Raw genomic sequence first — 19134 nt, forward strand, 5'->3', positions numbered from 1 at the left:
AGAGTGGACTGTATTTATTAGTACATAAGTGTCAAATTCATGATATATGAATATATGAAATATAAAAACGATGTGTCGTCCTTGGCGGCTGGAATTGAAAAGGGAGAAAAGTGTCATGGCGGACGTCACTCGTTGACATACTCCCCGGTTGAAGTGTCTTCAATAATTGATGGGAACTGGGCAGATAGTCTTGAAAGCGCGACGAATGACACCTCGTCGTGTGTAATTTTTTTTTTTACTGCTTAGGTGGGTGGACGATCTCACAGCTCACCTGGTGTTAAGTGGTTACTGGAGCCCATGGACACCTACAACGTAAATGCGCCACCCACCTTGAGATATAAGTTCTAAGATCTCAGTATAGTTACAACGGGTGCTCCACCCTTCAAACCGAAACGCATTACTGCTTGACGGCAGAAATAGGCAGGGCAGTGGTACCGGTAGGGCGGTAGATGTCTGCAACTCTTCCAATATCGTCGCTACCACTGTACAGCTGAAGTATACATCCAAGTGGCCACAGTAGCGGAGATGATGATGGTTCCTTTACGATGACTAGATCGCCCACTTTCAGAGGCTCTGCAGATGTTTTACACCATTTAGATTTTTGTTGCAACCACGAGATGTATTCTTGAGAGAATCTTTTGACGTTCCGAATTCAAACACACCTATTTCTGTCGTAAAGCAGTAATGCGTTGCGGCTTGAAGGGTGGGGCAGCCGTCACACTATACTTATACAACATATTTGGACCTCATGTCTTAAGCCTCATGCTAGAACTCACATCATGTTCAGCTTAAACAATACCACTTTACGGCAGCTCAGCTGACAGCTCATATGACCATCTGATGCAATAAACACGACTGAGCAATTCTATAGGTAAATAAAAACCATTTAAACCGTTATCCGATAGAAACTGCTTGTTAACATGACGTTTCGTTTTTTTTATATATATATCTGTATCTACATATTCGTATAATGTACAAAAACGTCGGGTGCATGACCTGTGAAGTCATAGACCGCTGTAAAAATGTAAATTTTCATTGTAATTACGCGTGTATTTAAATAGACTAGTGGTCCCGCAGTAGTCGAAATTCGACTATAACTAATAGGAATTGTCAGTTTGTACACTATTATGATTGTATTTTATACTTCTATAATCACAAATTTCGCCAAGACTACACTATAAAAAAATAATAAAGACAACAAACAATATTTAATCTATTCTCAATTTGACAACAGACGTCAAGAACAAAAGTTTGACAATAAATAGTATGCATGCGTGTGTGCGTCAAATACATGGTCTGTAGTGTGTGTAATGTTTTCTTTATTGATTGAATGTATATTTTATGCATTATTTAAAAAAAAAATTTGGCATTGTGCACTTCTTCTCTATATTCTCTATAAGTGTGGAAAATTTCATACTCCTCCGTCCACGCAATTTTCGTAAAAAGGGATACAACGTTTTTGCTTCACGTATTATTTAAATAGATTTTATAAATACCTTAGTTTGCTTTGAAGAGTTAAACGATTCTTATTTCTTGTTGAGAATCGGTTATCAATCATCGGGGCGTATTACTACATACCTACTAAATTTATATGCGAAAGTCGATTAGACGTCATGAGATTTTCCCAACACGCTGTCAGGAATACCGAAAATGACTTCTTGTTCATACAATACAGATCAAAGATTATGTGGAATCGGCGCGGAAAATCCGTTTATTTCATTCCGGCCTGATCTCTGCACTCAAATACTTCTCTCGCATATCGTCTTGCACACAGTCTTACACAAGTATTTTTAGGACGATCCTTGCTGTCATTATTATACCTACGATTTTTTGAGAGTGTCTGACCTCGTACGGAAGTACAAGGAGAGTCATTTGGTGGGTAGGGCCCTAAAACATCCTTAGGCCTGTGATCAGCTCTCAACATCTGCAGACCTTCAAGCCCCACATACCCCGAGGGCCCCCTAGGCGAGGACATCTCGTAGGAGGTTCGGCGCCCTGCCCAAATAAAAAAGGATCTTTTAAGAGTACGTAAAAGGACATGGGATATTTTCATCAAGAAATAATACCGGAGGTTGTAATGTATAATAACACAAGCGAATCCGCCTGTAACAGCTAGTATGCAATATAATCCTATAAACATATATTTAATGTCTCATTTACGTATTATTTTATGGACGAGCTCACAGCCCACCTGGTGTTAAGTGGTTACTGGAGCCCATAGACATCTACAACGTAAATGCGCCACCCACCTCGAGATATAAGTTCTAAGATCTGAGTATAGTTACAACGGCTACCCCACCCTTCGAACCGAAACGCATTACTGCTTCACGGCGGAAAATAAGCGGGATGGTGGTACCTACCCGTGCGGACTCTCAAGAGGTCCTACCACCAGTGATAGTCTAAACATATTACTTCAATTCTTACCTATCTAAATTGTATAATACATTGTCTTAATCAAAGTCACGTTAGAAATGTTTGAAACCATTTCGACCCGGGTTCGCACGACTTAGATAAGTTTAAGCAGTCCACGATAAAATACTTCGGATATGTAATATATTATGTATGTTTCTAACAAAAATATTTTATCACACTATTAAATTTGGCACACTATTTATATTTACATAATCTACAACGAACATTATTTACGAGAGTGTATCAAACACATGAGTGGATTTTTTTTAAAATATGAAGGCATGTATGTATATAAAATTTTCGTAAAAAATACAGTTTGTCAATTTACTTAGACTAGAGGCCCCGCAGTAGTCGAAATTCGACTATAATTAATTGGAATTGTAAGTTTGTACACTATTATGATTGTATTTTATACTTCTATAATCACAAATTTTGCCAAGACTACACTATAAAAAATATTAACAAAGACAAACAATATTTAATCTATTCTCAAATTGACAACAGACGTCAAGAACAAAAGTTTGACAATAAATAGTATGCATGCGTGTGTGCGTCAAATGCATGGTATGTAGTGTGTGTAATGTTTTCTTTATTGATTTAATGTATCTTTTATGCATTATTTAAAAAAATATTAGCATTGTGCACTTCTTCTCTATATGCTCTATAAGTCTGGAAAATTTCATACTCCTTCGTCCGCGCAATTTTCGTAAAAAGAGATACAAAGTTTTTGCTTCGCGTATTAATATATAAATTACATGACATGCTTGCCTTTCCTATAACCTAACGTAAGCAGTGTCTATAAATAGCTTTTAGTGCAAGGTCAAGGTGAGTTAGGAATGACCTTTTCAGAAACCTTTTCAGAAATTATGAAGGTATCTCAACCCTTTGAAGTGAAAACTAATCCAGCACTGTAGTTGACAACTGATACTAGATTAGCGACAGCCTCTGAAAGAATAAGATAAAAAAGGGACTTTAAAATGTTTAAATTTTCAGAACAACTGTTTTATTTTTAAGTAAGTGATGGTATTTTTTTTTTTTTATTACTTAGATGGGTGGACGAGCTCACAGCCCACCTGGCGTTAAGTGGTTACTGGAGCCCATAGACATCTACAACGTAAATGCGCCACCCACCTCGAGATATAAGTTCTAAGGTCTCAGTATAGTTACAACGGCTACCCCACCCTTCGAACCGAAACGCATTTCTGCTTCACGGCAGAAATGGCGGGGTGGTGGTACCTACCCGTCCGGACTCCCAAGAGGTCCTACCACCAGTATCTTCTTCCACCACCTTCTTCAAAGAGGCTTGTGGAGAGTATTTACCGGTAGGCAGCGGCTTGGCTCTGCCCCTGGCATTGCTGAAGTCATTGGGTGACTGAGCTGAGCTCAGTTTTCTAATTGGGTGGGATGAGCTCTCCGGTGCGATGGTAAAAACGAGATGATGGTATCAACTCATATAATTCCTCAGAGCACTCCCCATGGAACATAATACAGTACAAAATACAGAGGGAACCGAAGTTTTACGCTTATATCTTTAGTTTTACAGTCAGATTTGATTCCTGTAAGCTCACCTACTAGTTAAGATTACGCTGATATGGTCTCTCTAGACCATCAGCTTAGGAAGGAAAAAAAAAATTGGTTTTAAGTCTTTTATTCTGAAATCCTGCCCATCCATATTCCAAAAAAAATGTTATATACTAAATACCTAATAATTTGTTATCTTCCCCTTTTAAACACACAAAACTCACGCGATTACTATTCTTTATGATCATCGGAATCGCTATGCGCGAGCGCACGTGTCCGCCAAAGGTCGACGGTTCAATGACCTATTACGCAATCGTTTGAATCATTTGACGCGCGAATTGTCGCCGCTTATAATGCCCTGGTACTTTATTTTGTTATAAAGTATCTAGTTTTAAGATTTGATAAAATTGACACGGTTGTCTGGAAGAGATTGCTTTTAGCGGTAAGATTCGTCGAGCTCGCATGGGTAGGTAACACCACCCTGTCTATTTATGTCGCGAAACTGTAATACGCTGGGTGGAATGGCCGTTGCATTATAGAATTGAGACTTAGAACTCATTTTATTCATCATCTATGGGCTCCGGTAACCACTTAACACCAAGTGACCCGTGAGCTCGATCACCCGTCTAAGCCTAAGGGGAAGACTTATTTGATTCCCTTCCACGAGTCTCATTCTCGTATAAAGATGACTTGGATCGTCTGAAGTTGAGTGATATTATTTATGATTGTCTTGGAGTATATCGTTTGTATTGTAGGTAGGTAGCAGATTGGCTCCGCCCCTGGCATTGCTGACGTCCATGGGCGACGATAACCACTCACCATCAGGTGGGCCGTATGTCTGTCTGCATACAAGGGCAATAAAAAAATAATTTTTAAAAAGTTTTATAACTTCACTTGAGGCAGTTTAACTTAAGCAATGTTAGGTTTTTTCGTCTCAATGGCATTTTCCGTTCATTTCTGCCATATAATAACTATTCCGTGCGAAAAGTTTCCTAATTAAGTCACATTTTATTACGTGATTACTTCATTTGAAATGTAAGTGCGGTCGTCCTAGAAATTACGCATCGACCGACAAGTGGTCTGTACAGCCTTTTGCTGCGGCTTCTCTCGCGATTTTTTGTATACATTATATTTAATTTTCTGAGCAACGTTTGAGATTGCGGGTATTTTGGGTAAGTTCCTCAAACAAGTCAATGTACCAAGAACAGTCTATCGTCAGGTAGGCGAACAAAGCAAATGTCACCAACCACTTTAGAGACAGGATTTCTAAGTTTCAGTTTCATAGTAATGCATTGTCTTTCTAACTGGAGCATGTTAGTATTTCGTCGCAGAAATAGTTATTTAGATATAGGGTGCATCCAGAATCACAAAACACCCGCCATACTAAGCCGTGTTATAAAGCTTAGGTAAAGCCCCACATGAACCCTAGCAAGAGCCGTGCTTCGCAGAATCTACCACCGGATCGGAAACGCGACCCACTGAGAAGATCCGGCGAGAAACTCAGTGGGATGTGTCTATGGGTTAATTTACTCGCCGAGCCCTTCGTCACAAGCGACGGGTTCGACGAGAACGATTACCGACCAGAGCCCATCACTGTGTCGCCACATACTTTTGAGACGTAAGATCCAAGTCTGAATAGTGTATAGTGAATAGGACCTGATTACTTTATAAATACAAAATAAGCGGACACATTAACTTAGGGCTGTTATATGGTGACGTGTATAAAGCTGGGTTATGTTACAACAGTAGAACACCTCTTGTGAGTCCGCACGGGTAGGTACCACAACCCTGTCTATTTCTGCCGTGAAGCGTTTCGGTTCGAAGGGTGGGAGAGCCACTGTAACTATACTGAAACTTTAGAATCTATATCTCAAGGTGGATGGCGCATTTACGTTGTAGATGTCTATGGGATCCGGTCACCACTTAACACCGGTTGACTGTGAGCTCGTCCAACCATCTAAGCAATAAAAAATAAAAAAAACGACCACTTCCAAATAACCGTCAACAGTTTTCGAACTTCAATGGAAACATCTAGAATAGTTTGCAAACAAAATGACAGACCAGCGTTTTACTGTTAACGTTATTTCTAAGAAATAGTTTTACGCAAATTATTGGCCGCAGGAACACATACGTGTTGTTCCTTAATTGCTTAGGGAAATAGTGCTATTAGGCCAACGTTTCCTATTCTGTTAAACTTGATGAGAGCACACGCGAACGATGATCGACCATTTGCATAAGTCACTGTTTGTTATTAATCAATCGGCCAATAGAATGACGATGTTTTTTTCGAAGAAAATGCTATTGTTTCTGGAACTAAAGTTTACTTAGCTGTCGATTCAACTCCAATGAATTCAAGGGCGTCGTGGTAGCTATGCCGGGACAACCCCACCCTTGAAACTGGAACACATTACTGCTTCGCGGTAGAAAAAAGGGCGGCTGTGGTACCTTCTAGTGTGCGCTGACAAGACGTTTTACCACTAAATTGTTATCTATTACTGTCGTTAAGAATTGATAAGTTCCGATTTAAGAGTTCTCCATATATCAAGCTGGGCGAGACCATTGCCGTTGTGATTATTAAAAGCTCCAGTGTTAATTCAACTTCAGATGGAATAGGATATGGTCAGTCTATCTAAACCAAAAAAATCTTAATTTATCAAATAATAAACTCCATTTAAAATATTGTCAACTGCAATTCTAAATTACATACTGTTGAAAATTAGAAAACAAGAATATAAAAAAGGAAAATCGACATTTGTAAAACCCACCACACATACATTCGTATCCCTGGCAAAGGTTTTTTTTGTTCAATAGCTTAGTTTATTTTTATTGATCGAGTTGACCTAGGTGAACGAACTCGTGTCTCGTAATCACGAATATCCAAATGAAAATTTTGTGGCTGCCTTCGAAATTCGAACCCTGGCTTAACAGACGCTTTAACAGCTAATTCGATACAACTTATCCCAAGGATCGAAGAGTGGGCTTACTGTTTGTTCAGCCCCAATTAATGAAGAACAGAAACAAGAGATTCAAATAAGACATTCATACAGTTTTTTTATTTTATTTTCTTATTGCTTAGATGGGTGGACGAGCTCACAGTTCACCTGGTGTTAAGTGGTTACTGGAGCCCATAGACATCTACAACGTAAATGCGTCACCCATCTTGAAGTATAAGTTCTAAGGTCTCAGTATAGTTACAACGGCTATCCCACCCTTGAAACCAAAACGCATTACTGCTTCACGGCAGAAATAGGGGTGGTGGTACCCACCCGTGCGGACTCACAAGAGGTCCTGCCACCAGTAATTACGCAAATTATAATTTTGCAGGTTTGATTTTTATTACACGATGTTATTCCTTCACCGTGGAAGTTAATCGTGAACATTTGTTGAGTACGTATTTCATTAGAAAAATTGGTACCCGCCTGCGGGATTCGAACACGGGATTCGTCGTTCCATTTTCGAATCATATTTTGTTTACTTCATAAACATATAGACTGAGATATGAATAGCACACAAGACAACACAATGAAACAACAAAATTGCGCACTCAACGGGCCGTATTGGAAAAATTAATGGAAATCCATTGACGTGAGTGGGTGAGTAACCCGCGAGGTGCGGTGACGGTGTGATCTCGAAGGCAACGGCCCTAACGTTTGAGGTAACCGAAGGTCGTGTTTCTGTGGAATCATCTTCGTAGTTCAATGAACAAACGTGGATATTTTTGACGTAGGCATTCCGTTTGCGCAGATCCAAGGTCAGTGGTTTCTTTGACTACGCGCTGGTGAAGCATGATTTACTCTCGACGTTTTGGCTCTTTATTTAGTTACGAAATATGGCGGGAAAATAATGTGTGCTCTTTCATTGTTACATCTTATATACGCGTGCTTGCCACTGAATGTCCTGCAAAATGGTTGGACTAATTTTTATGAATCCTTTTGTGCTTTTGACTCCTAAGCGGTTTAGATTTCCAATCGGAGCCAATAAGTGGTGCAGGATTCTCTAGTTTTTTTTTGCGTAAGGCAACGCCTACCCTTTTTTTTAACGCTGGTGAATCCATTTACGTACACCCGGTCGAAAGGGGTAATGGCCCGGTTTATGTTGGACTCTGGCGCCTCCTGAGAGGAAGAAGGGGAGAAGAGAAGGACCAAGGTCCTTTACCTCCACTAATTTCTCACAAGAGACTACGCCTTGAAAAGGCGCGCGAGACACTTGCTCCGCAGAACCGACTACCGACTAAGCCCCATCGAGCTCCACCACACCGATCACACGAAACTTACGATACCGCAGTGCGCGCCGAAAAGGCAATGCCTCCCTGCCCATCTAGCATGATTGTATTATCATATTTCATCAGTCCGTAGTAAACATTTTTTTGGAGGGCGCGAGAATCATTGTACCAATTCAACGGACACAGGTACTAAAATAGATAGCGATGTTTTTATTTTTCTCTAACCGCGAATACAACTGAACACGATCGAATGTAACGAAAATAAATTAATGTCTAATTTCGAAGAAGACCTTCTTCTATTAAAAATTAAATTTGAATTTAAGAAGAGTGACGGCCTTTAAAATTCCAGAGTACGATTGAGAAGAATGCGGATTTGAGAAGAACCCGGATATGCGAGTTTAAAGTTGTCGGTACTGATCAGTAATTTCATAGGTTTAAGTAATCTTAAAGTTTAAGCTCGGATAGACACAGCTCACTGAGTTTCTCGCCGAATCTTCTCAGTGGGTCGCGTTTCAGATCCGGTGGTAGATTCTGCAAAGCACTGCTCTTGCCAGGGTTCGTGTTAGCAACGTCGTCAGGTTTGAGCCCCGTGAGCTCAGCGACGGTGTTGATAGATTTACTTAAATACTAACATAGCTCTTAAGTTATTTGTAATACTAACCCACTATAAGACTATGATGTCTTGAAATAAAATATTTTTTATTTTTATTTTTTTCATTTTATAAATTCAAAAACAGTATGTAATAATGGAAGCGCACCCACGTTGCTTGGCGAGACGGACACATATTACATAACCTACTACTACTGTTCGTACACCTTCTTATACTAGAGCCTTGTTCTGTAATTAACAAAACAATTAAACGATACAATATTAAGCATTAGCAAAAGACAAACATTTTATTGCTATTACAAGTGAATCGTAATACAATGGTTATTTGAAATGTTAACTATTGTAATGTGTACGTGCGAGATGATCATAATATTAAACATACAGTTGAATGACCTCAAATGATTTTTATATTCACGACTGAATTCTTAAGGCGTAAGCAGGGAATTCACGTTTTTCAGATCAGGCCTGGTGGTGTGTTACTACCGTCCTGATGGACATTGTTGTTGCCAGGGCTACAAAAAAAGCTGCATAGTCAACAAGATGAACACGTCGTGGCCTCCTTTAATAACTTGCTCCTGGATTATCCTGCGCCAGCCCTATCTTCGGCTGTGGGGATGGCATCGTGGACTGAAGTGTTGAGAGTAGAGCGTATCTCGTCCAACCAGCGCACTGGACTTCTGCCTTTGGGTCTTCTTCCGCATACCTTGACTGCTACCATAGAAGTAGCGTGCAACAAAAGACTTTTTTTATTGCATAGATGGGTGACAGTCCACATATCCATTCATTCATTGGATTCGACAGCTGAGGTGTCCGGTCATCGTTCTCGTCGAACCCGTCGCTTGCTACGAAGGGCTCTACGCGTAAATTAACCCTCAGACACAGCCCACTGAGTTTTTCGCTGGTTCTTCTCAGTGGGTCGCGTTCCGATCCGGTGGTAGATTGTGCGAAGCACGGTCCTTGTAAGGGTTCGTGTTAGCAACGTCATCAGGTTTGAGCCCCGTGAGCTCACCTACTAGTTAAGGTTACACTGAAATAGCCTCTCAAGGCTCTCAGTTTAGGTAGGAAAAAAATATAAGGTGTCACGCTGGTCGTCTTATCCTTTTGGCTACGATAATGTTGATCAGTTCATCTTTGAGAAGAACTACAACAGGCACGTTACGTTGCGACAAACTTGAACATGACTCGCAAGGTACTGGTTGGTAGTCAATTCAACAATTCAAGAGCAGCTGCTTCGCGAATGAATCTACTACATAATAGGAATTGAGACCCGCTGAGAAGATCCAACGCGAAACTCACCGGGCTGATGCATGGGCTAGGTTGCTCGTCGACCTCTTGGTCGAGTTCGATGAGTACGGTTACCGCGGTCCCTAAGCGTGCTTCTAGCGTTAGAGCTGAATGCGTCTAACGCAAGAGTTATTGGATCTGTATGGATCCGTAAGGACGTGTCTAGGACGTCGACGGTAACTTGGAAAGATTTTTTGTTATAATCTTGTAACTTTTTAATTGGTGTCACGCCCACATTGTAGTAAATAAATATTAGCCCGACTGTTTTTTTAGCGTTAATCGTTACGTAAACATAACCGTTTTTATTTTGATTCGGGTTCGTTGATCTCTCGCGTTCGCCATTGAGTTGAACGACCTTGCTGGCGTGACACATTTACGCCTTTGAACTATTGGAAAAATTCGCGAGCCGGACGCGGTCATTATCACTTGTGCCAATATCATCGGGTTATTCAATGTTATATCAATGTAGTTGATAATTGAATCATTGTTAAAGCGCGCGATAATGATTTTGTTGTTTTCAAAGTGCAAATCGGCTTATACGTTACAAAAACAAAAAATAACTACTACAAATTAAAGAGCGGACGGTTAGCGTGGTATGGACATGTGATGCGTAGAGAGGAGATGCATGTGACTAGGAGATGTATGGTTAAATGGTAGTAGGTCGACCGAAGAAGACATGGATGGAGTGTGTGAATGACGATATGAGAGAGAGAGGAGTGAGTGTTGAGATGACGGCTGATAGAAGAGAATGGAAGAGAAAAAATAGCTGTGCCGACCCCGACCTAGTGGGATAAGCTGTAGAATACGTACTCAACAAATGTTCACGATTGACTTCCACGGTGAAGGAATAACATCGTGTAATAAAAACCAAACCCGCAAAATTGTAATTTGCGTAATCACTGGTGGTAGGACCTTATGTGAGTCCGCACGGGTAGGTACCACCACCCCGCCTATTTCCGCCGTGAAGCAGTAATGCGTTTCGGTTCGAAGGGTGGGGTAGCCGTTGTAACTATACTGAGACCTTAGAACTTATATCTCGAGGTGGGTGGCGCATTTACGTTGTAGATGTCTATGGGCTCCAGTAACCACTTAACACCAGGTGGGCTGTAAGCTCGTCCATCCACATAAGCAATAAAAAAAAAATTGAAAAAGAAGAAGAAAGCGGCTGTAAGTAATTACTGTAATTTTACTTTAATTGTACAGTAATTAGTTTATCATTGATATATTCACATCAGGGACACTAAAGTTAAGTAATTTCTAGTTCTGTCTCAATAAATATGCAATAGATAAAAATTAGTGTTATAGCATATAATACAAAAAAAAATACGCGAAAGAAAATTCCTTAAATACTAATACCGGCTAGAAATCATTGATGGATGTCGCGTAGAAGATTATCCATCAATAGATCGATACAGTGGTACGTCGCTAAAGATTATCAAGAACACAGTCGAATATTCCATTGCGCAATACATATATGTAATTCTATTTTTGCGAAAACAATAAAATTATCTCATTGCACTTAAGCTGCGAAAAAATATAACGTGAATCGACAAGTGTATTGAGCATCTTACGTCATCAGGTCATTGACGCGAAACATATAGAGGACAACGAATTGAACGAATTGCAAGATAAAATACAACTAACAACAAAACAATCTAAAAATTAACAACGAGGCATGCTAAACAATACATTAAGATCATTGTTACATCACTATTTCTGTATTATGGTAATTGGATTTTTAAATCGCATATTAAAACGACAAGGAGGGAATAAGTGTTGCGACCTGTGACGTCAGATGTGGCTATTTTTTGTATATTTTAAAGTGTTTTGCACGCAGTAACAATATATCAGCAGAAAGAACGGCGGGATGGATGTATGTAATATGCTCTGCGTAAGACCTGTCTCGCCGTCTCAATGGCTCCGACTGGGTTCCCGCCCGGTCCGGGGTAGGGCGCCGGCTGTGAGCGGCAGGAATTTTTAGTGAGGATCAACTTAGTAAGAAGCAAAAATCGGCACGAAATGCACCATAATTATCAACATACTAGATGACCCGGCAGACTTCGTAGTGACTCAATCGATAAATAAAAGGCCTATACTTTTGTATAAAACAAACATAAAACAAAGAAAAGGAATCGGTCCGACGGGAAACACATCAAAGGGAAAACAAAATTGCTATTTTTATTTATTTCCTAACATTTTCATATTTATCTACCTTTTAAACCTTATCTTATCCACAAATAATTCAAGACCAAAATTAGCCAATCGGTCCAGCCGTTCTCGAGTTTTAGCGAGACTAACGAACACCAATTCATTATTATTATCAACATATTATAATAAGATCGCTGCTTAGTTTAGCCTCGAATGACGTCACAAGCAATAAGGTATAAAGTTGGGCAGCAATTAAAAAAATTGGAATACCTGTTACCTGTTATCTGTTAATAAAAAAAATTACGTATATACATCGACCACAAAAACTATACAGCGCGTTACGTGTGCATTTCTGAAGCTGGATAATTAATAGTGTTTTACCCTTAACTCGGATAGCGACGATACGGGTCGCCGTAGTTATTACTGCTACAGGTCATGGCTTAAGTTCTACAATCTCGCTAAGGCTCTTTCGAAGAAAGGCATCGGAACATTTACCATAAATAGAAGAGAATTGAAAATGCACTCTTCTTTATTGAGTTACTACTTACTTGAGTAGCTGGTCTAGTGAGCTCGTGAGTAGATATCACCTGTCTATTTCTATCGCGAAGCAGTAATGCGTTTCGGTTTGAAGGGCGGAGCAGCCGTTGTAACTATACTGAAACCTTAAAACTCATGTCTCAAGGTGGGTGGCGATATTTACGTTGTTGATGTCCATGGACTCTTAACACCAGGTGAACCGTGAGCTCGTTCACTCATCGGAGCAATAAAAAAAAACACATGCCAAATTAGTTTTTTTTTTTCGAAACACTTTTTCTGCAATGTTCTCAAACGTTCTCGTAGTCAAAGTATAATGTACTCTGTGTCCTTATTCATTACATCGACGCACACTTATACTCTATTTCACCTATCCGTACAGGATGACGTCTGTGTGAGTTTGTATCTAGATAGACGCGTCGCGACGCCACGTCTCTGTGTGAGTTAAGGTCGTCAACCGATGAAATTCGGCACTAAACAATATTGCACAATTTTTATTTATTCCGATAGCTGTTAGGATATTGAAATAGATTAAAATAATATTCGATAAGGCAATCATTATTAGTTAAGTAATATCGATTATAATAATAACGTTAAATTAAAAAAAAAGGACAATAGATTTGATAAAAATAAATTTGGTCTGCTTATGATCTCATGCATCGATTTTTTTCGCGCCTACAAAACAAAAGACTTTTTAAAGTCTTCGTGGCCTAAAAGTTAAGGTGCGCGGTAAATTCAAACGTAGCGATGCGAGTGAACCGGTGTTCGAATCTCACAAACAGCCACAATTTTTTTAAAAATAGACCACGTACTTAATGAATGATTTCCACAATGAAGACAATAACATCGTGTAATAAAGATTGAACCAACAAAAATTATAGTTTGCATAATTACGGGCATAATTACTACCACTCTGCCTAGGCGCTGTGTTTCATTTATATATTTATGATAATATTACATTAATAAATTTCATATTTCATATCATTTAAATAAATAGGTTGAAAAATTAAAATAGGTATTATACAATAATTGTAGTGCTAATATTAATGAATTAGTATGCACGATTGGAGGAGGCCTTTACCCAACCCGGGGTTCTTGATAACTGATACTGTTTCATTACAAAACTCTCTTTTGCATCCTAAATACTAATACATACATTTATATTTATTATTATTTTTAAACTTTGTAAACGCAAGAATAAATGGCTTATTATTGCTATTATTATTATGCACGATTCTGGAAAACAGATCTGACTTCAGTCACGGAGATTTAGCTAACCACGTGTGTAGTGTTCGCTGGGCTTTCGGTTCACTTGGTATTAAGTTGTCGCCGGAGCCAATAAACAAGATTGCGTGGGTACTTTGAGACGTGACATCGGACTCACAACTGTATTGATGTCCAGATTCCTGTATCCAAATTAAACCAGAAGATAGTCCGTGAGTTCGCTCAACTATCCAATAAGGCACGCATCAAGAATCAATGTTAACAAAATATATCCTCTCAAGGACATAAAAAAACAGCTTGGCTATTAAACGCTACGCTGTGAACCCTATAATTGGGTAAGTACATCCCACCCGAATAAATCGCGGTGTTAATGAACCATGAAAGTACATTCGTGTCGTTGACCCCTTATCACTGATTGCAGGTACCTGACCTCCGTTAACAACGGAAGCCCTAACACACGCATAGTTAATGGTTGAATATATCTATACTTATAATAATATAAAGCTGAAGAGTTGGTTTGTTTGAACGCGCTAATCTCAGGAAGTACTGGTCCGATTTGAAAAATTCTTTCAGTGTTAGATAGCCCATTTATTGAGGAAGGCTTATATAACATCACCGTAAGACCAATACAAGTGGAGCACCAATAAAGAATGTTTCAAAATATGGGTTTAAATAGCTCCTTAACATTCTATATTTCAAAAATAATTTCACTTTCTACATAAATGAAGTGGGGGTAAAATTTTGCGTTATGCCAAAGTAACTATTCCACGGGGACGGAGTTGTGGGCAAAAGCTAGTTTATGATAAGATTATATCTGTTTTGTACCTATTTAGTATAGAGGGGTGGGAGGAGTAATGGACCCTACGACCGGTCACTGTTCTAGACGGTATTACGCAATTCTTCTTGCTGTTTTTCTAATTTTTGTCCGTATCCCACATTAAGTAGGGTTGGCGCAAAATGTCTTATAATGCTTCATAGGGACTGGCCCGAGTTTTACGACCGTCTGCGTGCTGTCAATCCTCCATGAGTTATATCTCAAGAAGTAAATCCATTACAACGTGCCATACTGAGCAACCATTCTGTGTCTTCGTTTAAAATAATTACTGGTAAATTATTACTATTTATAATTATTACTGGTGGTAGGACCTCTTGTGAGTCCGCACGGGTAGGTACTACCACCCTATCTGTATCAGCCGTGAAGCAGTAATGCGTTTCGGTTTGAAGGGTGGGGCAGCCGTTGTAACTGTACTGAGACCTAAGAAGTTATATCTCAAGGTGGGTGGTACATTTACGTTGTAAATGTCTATGGGCTCGAGTAAACACTTAACACCAGGTGGGCTGTGAGCTCGTTCACTAAGCTATAAAAAAAAATGGTCGAGATATTTTTTTGTGATTCATGTAATAATAAAAATAGCTGGGAACAAATCACGCACGCTCATTCGGCCCCAATTTAAGATTCCTTGTATTATAGGTACTAGATACTGATAAATATACTTAGATATGTTTAAATATATACACAATAAACACCCAAATAATGGGAAGACACCTGTTCATCACGCAATGTTAGTCCAATATGGGAATCGAGCCCGCGACCCTTGGCGCAAAATTGAGATCCGCTAACTACAGCTGTCAGAGAACAGTTATATGAGCTTCGATAACTGTTCAAAAACACAAACTACACCAATCGCCATCTCATGTGAACAGTTCGACGACATAATTCCGCTGGTGTCTATATCCGAATACGCTGTTGTTACGAAGCTGTGAATCACTACATAGTATAAAAAAAGTCGCTTTCTCTGTCCCTATATCTGTCTGTCCCTATGTATTCTTAAATCTTTAAAACTACGCAACGGATTTTGATGCGGTTTTTTTTAATAGATAGAGTGATTGAAGAGGAAGGTTTATATGTATAATAACATCCATTAAATAGTGGAGAAATCAATAATAAGACAGTTTCCGAAGCGAAGCGAGGGCGGGTCGCTAGCCGATATATAAATGACTAGCGGCCCGCTCCGGCTCCGCTCGGGTCTTTAACAAAAATTTCTACGTTATTTTTGACGTTGTTTTATTTTTTTAAACAAAAGAACACTTATTGCGGAATAACTGTAATATTTAGACATACGCTCTCGCGACACTTTTTGTAAATAATAATGTGTTCTACAAAGTCGTTGTACATTATTTTATTCTATCATCAATAGTTTTCGCAGGGCACGCGATCTAAAGAATATTTTAGGTAATTTTTTTACACCTAGGGTTACATTATTGGAGCTTTAGTAAGGATCCCTATTTTTTTTCAAAAAGATTAAAGCCTATGTCGCTGGGGAATAGTGTAGCTTCCAAACAGTGAAAGAATTTTTCAAATCGGTTCAATAGTTTCGGAGCCTATTCAATACAAACAAACAAATCTTTCATCTTTATAATATTAGTATAGATAGTATAACAGTATAGACTAGCCGTACTCGCCCGCTTCGCTGGGCATTTAAAATTAACATTATTATTTATTGTCATTATTATTAGGGAGTCCAACACTCATAAATATTAGCCTATCCATTAAGTACATGTATTTTCTACATGGATACCAAGTTTCAAGTCAATCGGATGTATGGTTCAGTAATCATAACGGAACATCCGTAAAAACCACTCATCATTATCCTGCCCTTCTCCCTGTCACCTGGGGTCGGCGCAACATGTTTTCTCCTTCCATACTCTTCTATCATATACCATTTCTTCGCTCACTCCCCTCCTACCCATATCGTCTTTCACACAATCCATCCATTTCTTCTTAGGTCTACCTCTTCCTCTAAATCCTTCCACATTCATAGCTAACACTCTCTTAACAACCTCATTTTCATTTCGTCTCATCACATGTCCATACCATCCCAAACGTGTACTCCTCAGCTTCTCTGTCATAGGTGCCACTTTCAGACTTCCTCTAACATATTCGTTCCGTATTCTATCAATTCTCGTTACTGCACACATCCATCGCAACATTCGCATCTCTGCTGCATTCAATCGCCATTCATCCGCCACTTTCCGTAAAAACCACTATAGATTTATAATTATATTTTAGTATAGAAAACGGATAAAACTAAATTACTCAACTGTGAAATAATTGTCTCATCTTACGGTTAATTTATTCAACGCAACCGTTGTTGCGCAATCTCGCGCATTGCTCAAAAACGACCTTGAGTCGTTCTCTGTCGCCGTTCCGAAGCGCTCACAGAACTTTTCGTAATGCTTTTGTGAAATCCTAAACGATTGTAATCTATTTGAGATGTTTCATTTTACGATCTACCATCAAACGTTTGTGTGGCCGAAAAGATATTGCAAGACTTAAGATCGGTACCAATGATTTTTTTATACAACAGATATGTTATCTTCATAGTAAGTGACTCTTAAAATCTGATCGCGCCATATATATCTACATACCTACCGATATAGTGCACACACATGTTGACAAGTAGCATTAATGAAAAGTACAAAAGATGGGATAAGCGCGTGAGTAAAAAAGATAGCTATAATTGGAACGATTGCACTTGTTATATTATTATTGCATTTGTTTAGACGCGACTAAAGACGAAAGGTCCCAATTGGCCTGTTTTCGAGTCTTCACTGGACGTGCGCTTGAAACATATTTGCTTCTTTTTACATATAAAATATCATTGATCGGTACGAACATAAATACGGATGAAATTAGTAAATGTTGATTCGCGGGTAGGTAAAATTGTTTTGTTTGAATTTTGAATTTAAACTAGGCATATCTTTTTTGTTTAGAAACTGATTTGTTTATTTTTGCTTGTTTTTATTATTTGTTTAGATTTTTTTTGTTTTGGTTAGATGGACGAGCTCACAGCTCATCTGGTGTTAAGTGGTTACTGGAGCCCGTAGACATCTACAACGTAAATGCGCCACCCACCTTGACAACTTAAATGCGCCACCCACCTTAGTATATGCAAAATGACTTGGTTTTCTTTGGGGATATTTTATTTTTAATTATATATCGAAACTAAAGGGGAAACTGATTGCTATACTTAAAGACAAACACGCTTGCGTTTATAGTTCGCAATTTGGTAATTTTATTTGCCGGTCGGCTAGCGTTTCTACCTAAACATATCTATTCTAAAAATAATTTTTTTTTGAGAAAAAACAATCGTGTCATTTTTTTTTTATTGCTTAGATGAGTGGACGAGCTCACAGCCCACCCGGTGTTAAGTGGTTACTGGAGCCCATAGACATTTACAACGTAAATGCGCCACGTATCTTGAGATACAAGTTAATAAGGTCTCAGTACAGTTACAACGGCTGCCCCGCCCTTCAAACCGAAACGCATTACTGCTTCACGGCTGAAATAGGCAGGGAGGTAGTACCTACCCGTGCAGACTCACAAGAGGTCCTACCACCAGTAATTACGCAAATTATAATTTTTGCGGGTTTCATTTTATATTATACGATATTATTCCTTCACCGTGGAAGTCAATCGTGAACATTTGTTAAGTACGTATTTCATTAGAAAAATTGGCACCCGCCTGCGGGATTCGAACACCGGTGCATCGCTACATACGAATGCACCGGACGTCTTATCCTTTAGGCCACGACGACTTCATAATTTTAATTACATAAACAATTACCGAAATTCGAAAACAGCTTAATGTAGAAAAAATCCTCAGAAACAAGCATAGAAATTCACGTAAGCATTAACTGAACGATTAAATTTATATGAAATAGGTCAGTAGCTAAAATGTTTAAGCGTCAATAACTCATCGCGTCCGTAAAAACAAATAGAATGTTCTCGAAACGGATTTCGCTACAAAAAAAAAAAAGAATGGCGTAGGTGTGAAGAACGTTTACCATTGGCCCCGGATTGACCAGTCAATTCGACCTCTCGTGTCTCTAAGAATATTCCCGTGCTCATCCAACGTGTCAATAGAAAGGGGGGTGCGGGAGATCTTTGGTGGTGGACGTCAGCAGATTTTCCTTAAAGAAAAACGCCCGAAAATACGGGGTTCGGTGAACCGGCGGCAAGGTCGCGGGAACAAGGTCGGCGTCCGCGAGGTCGACGACCTGCGTCATCGTCCCGATCAAAACATAGATTGATCGGATTCGTGCGTGTGTGAGTTAATATTATGTCACTACTACTTAGGTAAATCTACTTTTTTAATTGCTTAGATGGGTGGACGAG

The sequence above is a fragment of the Bombyx mandarina genome, chromosome A1 (genome assembly GCF_030267445.1).
Source record: "Bombyx mandarina strain Sakado chromosome A1, ASM3026744v2".
NCBI classification, from domain to species: Eukaryota; Metazoa; Arthropoda; class Insecta; order Lepidoptera; family Bombycidae; genus Bombyx; species Bombyx mandarina.